Here is a 6,284-nt window from a genome sequence, read left to right on the forward strand (position 1 = left end):
CTTCCATTCCAACACAAAGTCCTTGGGTGCCATGGAGAAGCTGGCTGGTGAGGCCTGCCTTCCTCTCCTGAGGCGCTGCTCCTGTTCTCCGCCTCCTGAAGTTGTCCAGGGGGTTCTTTCTTGTTTTTACAGCTGTCCTCTGTGCCTTTCTTCTCTGATCACTTCTCTTGCGGTTTGCTCTTCTTCTTTAGTGTATTGTTTAAGTTCGCTTTGTGTGTGCTTTGTAGGTTTCTGGTTTGTGGTTACCATGAGGTTTCTGTATGTCATTCTTTGTAGCAATCTATTTTAAGCTCATGGATGTTTAAGTTCCAGTATATTCTCTAAGGACTACTTTTTTACTCCTCCATACATGCTTCATATTATCAATGTCATATTTTAGATCTTTTTGTGCTGTGTATTTCCTAGCTACACAGTTTGAGTTGAGTTTGATACATTTTTCTTTTAACCTTTGTAGTAGCTTTTTAAATGTGTGATTTGCTCTATTTATTGAATATTTGGCTTTACCTGTGAAGTTTTTCCCTTTCTCATATTTTCTTATTTCTGGATATTGCCTTTCCTTTTCTACTTAAAGAAGATCCTTTAACATTTCTTTTAAGGTCAGTTTAATGGTGATGGCGAAGTCCTTTAGTTTTTGCTTGTCTGGGGAACTGCCTCTCCTTGAATTTCTCGTTGGGTAAATTGTTCTAGGTTGCAAGCTCCCTTTGTACTCTGTACACACTCTCTCTCTTTTAAAAAATAGATTAAGGACTTTATTGTTGGATGAAAATAGTGCCTATTCATGGATCCTATGCTGTACTTTTCCCTCTCCAATTATGGGCCCAGTCTGCCTGGTGCTGGGCTCTCTTCCATCTTGGCAAGATGAAGAGCCTTCCCATAGGTTTTCCCAGAGTGTGGCACAAGTATCAGGAAACAGACTTTTGTCTCCAGTAAAAACCCTGGAGCAACTGGGGTTCTTCACCTTACGCTTAGCACACCTGGCTCTTCTCGAGTCAAGGGGGAGGTCAGCAGACCCCATTCTGCAAAGACAAGAATTCTTGAAAGAGATCCTGCTTTTCCCTTCTGATGTGTCAAGTTGCTGATGAGAATGAGCTGACAGACATACAGGGTTTCCCTTGTTTGTCACTGGTTTTTCTCATGCTTCCTTCAAGAATGTCTCTACCTTTCGATTTTGTATCGGTGTGGGTCTCCTTGGCTTCATCTTGTTTAGAACTCTCTGTGCTTCCTAGACCTGGATGTCTGTTTCCTTTCCCAGGTTAGGAACGTCTCCAGCCATTATTTAAATAAAGTTTATGTTTTTATTTCCTCTCCTTCTGGGATCCCTATAATGCAAATGTCTGCATGTGTGATGTTAACCCAGATGTCCCTTAGATTATCTTTTTTTCCCTTGTTTTTAATTATTTTTTCTGTTGTTCTGATTGGTTGATTTCCACTAGTCTGTCTCTAGGTCACACTGCTTTGGTTACTTAGAGACAGACCATTAGCTAATCTGTTGATTTCCTCTGTGTTTTTCATTTTAGCTATTGTGTATTCTTAAGATCTGCTTGGTTCTTTCTTATACTTTCTCTTTAAGTTCCTCTATTCTACTTCCAACATTGGTGAGGATCCTTATGACCATTTCTTTGAAATCTCTATCAAATTATTTGTTTACTTAGTTTTTTTTCTTTTTTCTTCTGGGAATTTTCTTAATCCTTCAAGAGATGTCCTGTCTTTTCATTTTGTTTGACTTTCTATGTTTGTATATATCAATTAAACAAAATAGCTGTCTCCTCCAGTCTTGGAAAAGTGGCCTTATATAGAGGCCGGCTCCGTGTAGACTGTGTGCCACAGGGTTTTGACAGGCCAGTAGGAGCTGAGCGGTACCTACGTTGTTGCCCAGGGCACTGGACCACCAAACAGGAATGGGCTTCAGGTGGGGAGACCAGGGGTGTGTAATGATGCCCTGTTGGTCCTGCTTGCTCTCTTTGTCCTGTGCAGGCCAGAGCACCTGCATAGAGCCCCTGCCCACCTTGTGGAGGTGGAAGGGATGTACACCATGGAGATCACCAGCCTCTCTAACTCTGGAGGGCTCTCAAGGTTCCTCTCTCTGGTTTATTGCACTAAAAGTGATCCGTGCAGAAGCAACCTCTGTGGCTCTGTGTTCTGGGTGGTTGTGGGAGGCCACAACGAGCGGAGCATGCACTCTTGGCACCTGGGGGGGCAGGAGCCTTGCAGGCGGAGCGGGTGCTTGTGGGAAGCCACGTGGAGCTGAGCTTGCACTCTCGGTGTTTGGGGCACGAGCCTGACACGCAGAGCAGGTGGCTGTGGGAAGGAGCTTGGCGCGGAGCACGCGCTCATGGCGTCCGGGGAAAGAGCCTGGATGCAGGCGCACCTCAACAGGGAAGTTGGTGGCTCTGGTGACACCCTGTGGCTCCTGCTTGTGTCCTCTGTCCGAGGCTGAAGGCTGCAGGCCGCGTAGCTGGGACTGGACTGAAGCTGTTACCGAACAGGTGAGGGGGGAGGGTCAATTACTATTACCCGAAAGGAACCCCCCAGGTTCGTTATGTCTGCCCCCAGAGGAAAGACGTCTCTCAATGCCAGAGATTCGTGAAAAGGAAAGGAAATGTGTATTTAATGCTGTACAGACTTAAAGTAGTGACTTTAAGTAATGTCTTCATCAAAATCCCAAAGTCCCTTAAAACACCCACAAACACACACAGTCCTTCCTTCCCCCTTTGCCAGTCTGGGGTACCGTATCTCAGGAAAAGAAATAGAAGTCCATGGCTCAGGCAGCCCCCGGTTCTTCCCAGTAATCCGTGCTCCGCTGGGAGGCCTCCTTCGGTTCCTGGCACCATCAGATGTGTCGCCGGGATCTCTGCTAAAGCCGGGTGGTGGTTCCCTCTTCTAAAGCTGTGGGGGTCCCCAGTCAGGCAAAGCCGCGAGGTTTTCTCTGCCACGGCTGCAGCCATGTGGTCCCCTCGGCACAATGGCCACAGGAGTCTCCACTCTGATAAAGACCATATGGTTCTCCCTTCAATGGCTGCTGAGTCTTGGTTTTAAATCCCGGTGCCAATCCTCCTCTGCAGCCCCATTTCTGATTCCTCCCACAGTTGACCACACTTACCAGCACTCATATCCTTCTAGCTTTACTGGGCTGCCATTGTGAGTCTGGGCAGGCGTGGCCCCATGTCATGGAGCCAATCTTCTCCAAGCTCCCTTGTAGGCGCTGTAACTCGGGGGACCTGCCCCCTCAGTTACGTCTTGGTGGGGAAGTTACTTCCATTCTCCTGGCTCAGAGCATGGCCACAGCTATTTAACATATCTGTGCAACCAGTTAAAGGTTATAGACATGTTAAATGACCACGCCAAAGGTTAGCTGCAACGCTGTTGCTAGGCAGAACAGCGCTCACTGGCCCTGCTCCATGTGTCCCTTCCCCCAACCCATACCTGCAGGGGTGGGGTGGGGGCGTGAGGACATCTTAATATTTCCTGGACACCTTGAGTTCTGGACCCCATTCCAAATCCCTATTTGGGGTCCCCCCTCTTGGCTGCACCCTGTTACAAAGCCATCTAGCAGGTAGGTCCCGGCCCCGGGGTAGAGGTCCGGCCGCCCCGCCTAGGGCAGGGGACGTGAATGCAGCCTCAAGTGCGGAGAGGTCCCGCCGCTCCCTCGGCTTCCCAGGCCTCTCTGTGCGGCTCTTTCTCTGGTTCGTTGTCCCAGGCCGGTTGTTCAGGGCTCTGCTGTCTCGCAGGAATAATTGCTGCCCACGTTCGAGTGTGTTTGGTGTTGCTCACGGGAGGGCTGAGTGCAGTGTCTTCGTACCCGGCCGTCATCTCTACCTTTCTGCATTTTCTGTCAAGAGTTATATGGCTATTCTCACACTGTGTGGGGATGGGGACAGATTGAAGAAGTTTTTAAAATTATTATTATTATTTTATTAATTGTTGTGTAACTGGAAAAGACACCAGCATTCAGGCTGCCTGTCACTACCAAATCTAATAAGTAATGACAGTGATTGAATGGAGGGTTCACACCCTAACAAACCATCTTACCCTCTGTGTCCTGGCCAGATCTTTTATAAGGGGGTGGGGGAGGACAAACAAGGTGAGGTGAGGGCTTTGAAATTCAGGGAGGATTAGGTGAGCGAATCTGCAGCATTCCTGTCCTCAGGCAGTTAGCTGTTCCCAAGGGGTGGGGGTGGTCACACAAAAGGCCCGGTTGCCTCCAACATGTCCCCAGGCGGTAATCCCTAGCAGTGCTCCAGGAGGTCCGCTGCTTTTCTGAAACAAAAGCTTAACATACACACGACTTGCTACACTTACAGCTTTTTACCTTAAAGCTAAAATTTTCCAAGTCTTGAGTCCCCTATCAGTTGTAGACTGGGGAAGTTTTTGTAAAATGACATTCTATAAAGACGTTGGCACATTATCCCCAAATGGGATTTGCATCCCCTCCTTGCCTCCTTCAGTGGAATTCCTTTGTTTGAATACCATTTTATTTTTTATTTTTTTTTAATTTCTAGGTGTCTCAGTTTTTTTTTTTTAAGATTCTATTTATTTATTTTTAGAGAGGGAAGGGAGGGAGAGAGAGAGAGAGAGAGAAATACCAATGTGCAGTTGCTGGGGGCCATGGCCTTCAACCCAGGCATGTGCCCTGACTGGGAATCGAACCTGTGATGCTTTGGTTCACAGCCCGAGCTCAATCCACTGAGCTACACCAGCCAGGAAATACCATTTTAATACAATCAAGGGGAACTCACCCAGAGGAGCAGGATAAGGGGCACGAGGTGTATCAGTGTCCCAAACTGGCTAGTGAGATCTTAGCAACCACAGCCATTTCAAGAGATTGAGACATTTCCTGGAAAGAGGAGGGGAGGGGAGGGGAAGTGGGTGGTAAGGAAAGAAGCATCAGCAAAGAGCGTTAACACTCAGCTCCTCCACGGGGGCAGCATCACCACCAATCTCTCCTGTGCTGACTGAGCCTTCCTCAGGCACCCACGCTCCCTGCACACCTCTTCCCTGGCGCAGGGCCATGAATTTGCAGGTCCTGGTACTGCTTGCGTTTCTCACCACTGACAGTTTCTGGGCCTTCTGAGGGTGTTGGGGTTAGGTCCTACCTTATGTAATTAAACGCCTTCATTCTTGGAGGGGGAGGGGGAGTGAGCTCTGGTGGCCTGGAGCCGTCTGCAGCCCACCAGTGCAGAAAAAGGGCCTGCCTCGGTGAGACCCCCAGGCTGCTCGGTAGAGATAGGGAAGACAAGTAGAAGCAGCGCTTACTTTGGGCCTGGCAGTGCTGACACCTCGAAACATCCTTGTGGTTTTTATTATCAGTCGATTTAAGAACGCTCGATGTGGACTCAGTGCACACAGGACACGGTTTGTGAAAGCAAGGTTTATTTGCATTATTGCTGGGAGCTAAGTAGACACAAACATTCCGGGTGGATGTCATGAGCCATACTAATAAGCATTGCCATCTGAGTCCTTGGTCCACGAAGTGCCTGGGTGTGACTCTCCTGGTAAAGTGTCTTGAAATATGCTGGTGTTTTCTGTTCAGTCTTCTCCAGGTTCAGTTGGTTGGCTTATCAGCAAGCTCTGTTTTCCCGGGGCTGGGTTATTTTGATGAGCTACGTTGACAGGGATGGGAACACGGTGAGCTCTTGTGTGTCTGTGGACAAAGCCGGCGGCCCACGGTCTCTGGCTTAAATATTGGGCTGGCAGCTCCAGCATCGGGCGCTGTGAGTTGTGGTCTGCTCCTTCGTCCGTTACCGTCAGAGTCTGTAAGAAAACTAGCCAGGCGGTGCTGGCTGTGGTTAGAAGAGGAATCGGAATGCACACAGATCCCCTGTGCTTCCTGGCCTCGCTGCTCATGAGCCCTGTGAGCTTGGCCTCACTTTTCTCACCTGTAGTATGGGAGCAAGCTGATCTCTTTGTTTTTTTTTTTTTTTTTTTGTGATCATCAAAAGGATTATACTAACAAAGTGCATGCTGAACATGCCTGGCACAGTGTCAGTCAGGAAAAAGTCACCTCCACCACCGGTAATGTTTGAGTCCCTTCTGTGTGTCAGGTGCTTCTACCTCCATTTTCTTATTCAGGCCTTTGGGGAGCCCTTTAGGTAGGTGTCTTTCCTGGAAGTGGCTTAGAGTTCTGCTGTCACATCCACAGGTCTGGGGCTCTTTCCACTGAGAGCCACGTTGCCTTCCTGGGCTCCCCATAAGATAACACGCTTCACGTTGGCCTAGCGCGTTAACACTCTCTTAGTTCAGCCAACAGTGTGGCCAGGGTGGTGACTGTCTTCATTTTGTGCTTG

Source organism: Phyllostomus discolor, chromosome 12, assembly GCF_004126475.2.
Source record: "Phyllostomus discolor isolate MPI-MPIP mPhyDis1 chromosome 12, mPhyDis1.pri.v3, whole genome shotgun sequence".
In the NCBI taxonomy this organism is placed as follows: Eukaryota; Metazoa; Chordata; class Mammalia; order Chiroptera; family Phyllostomidae; genus Phyllostomus; species Phyllostomus discolor.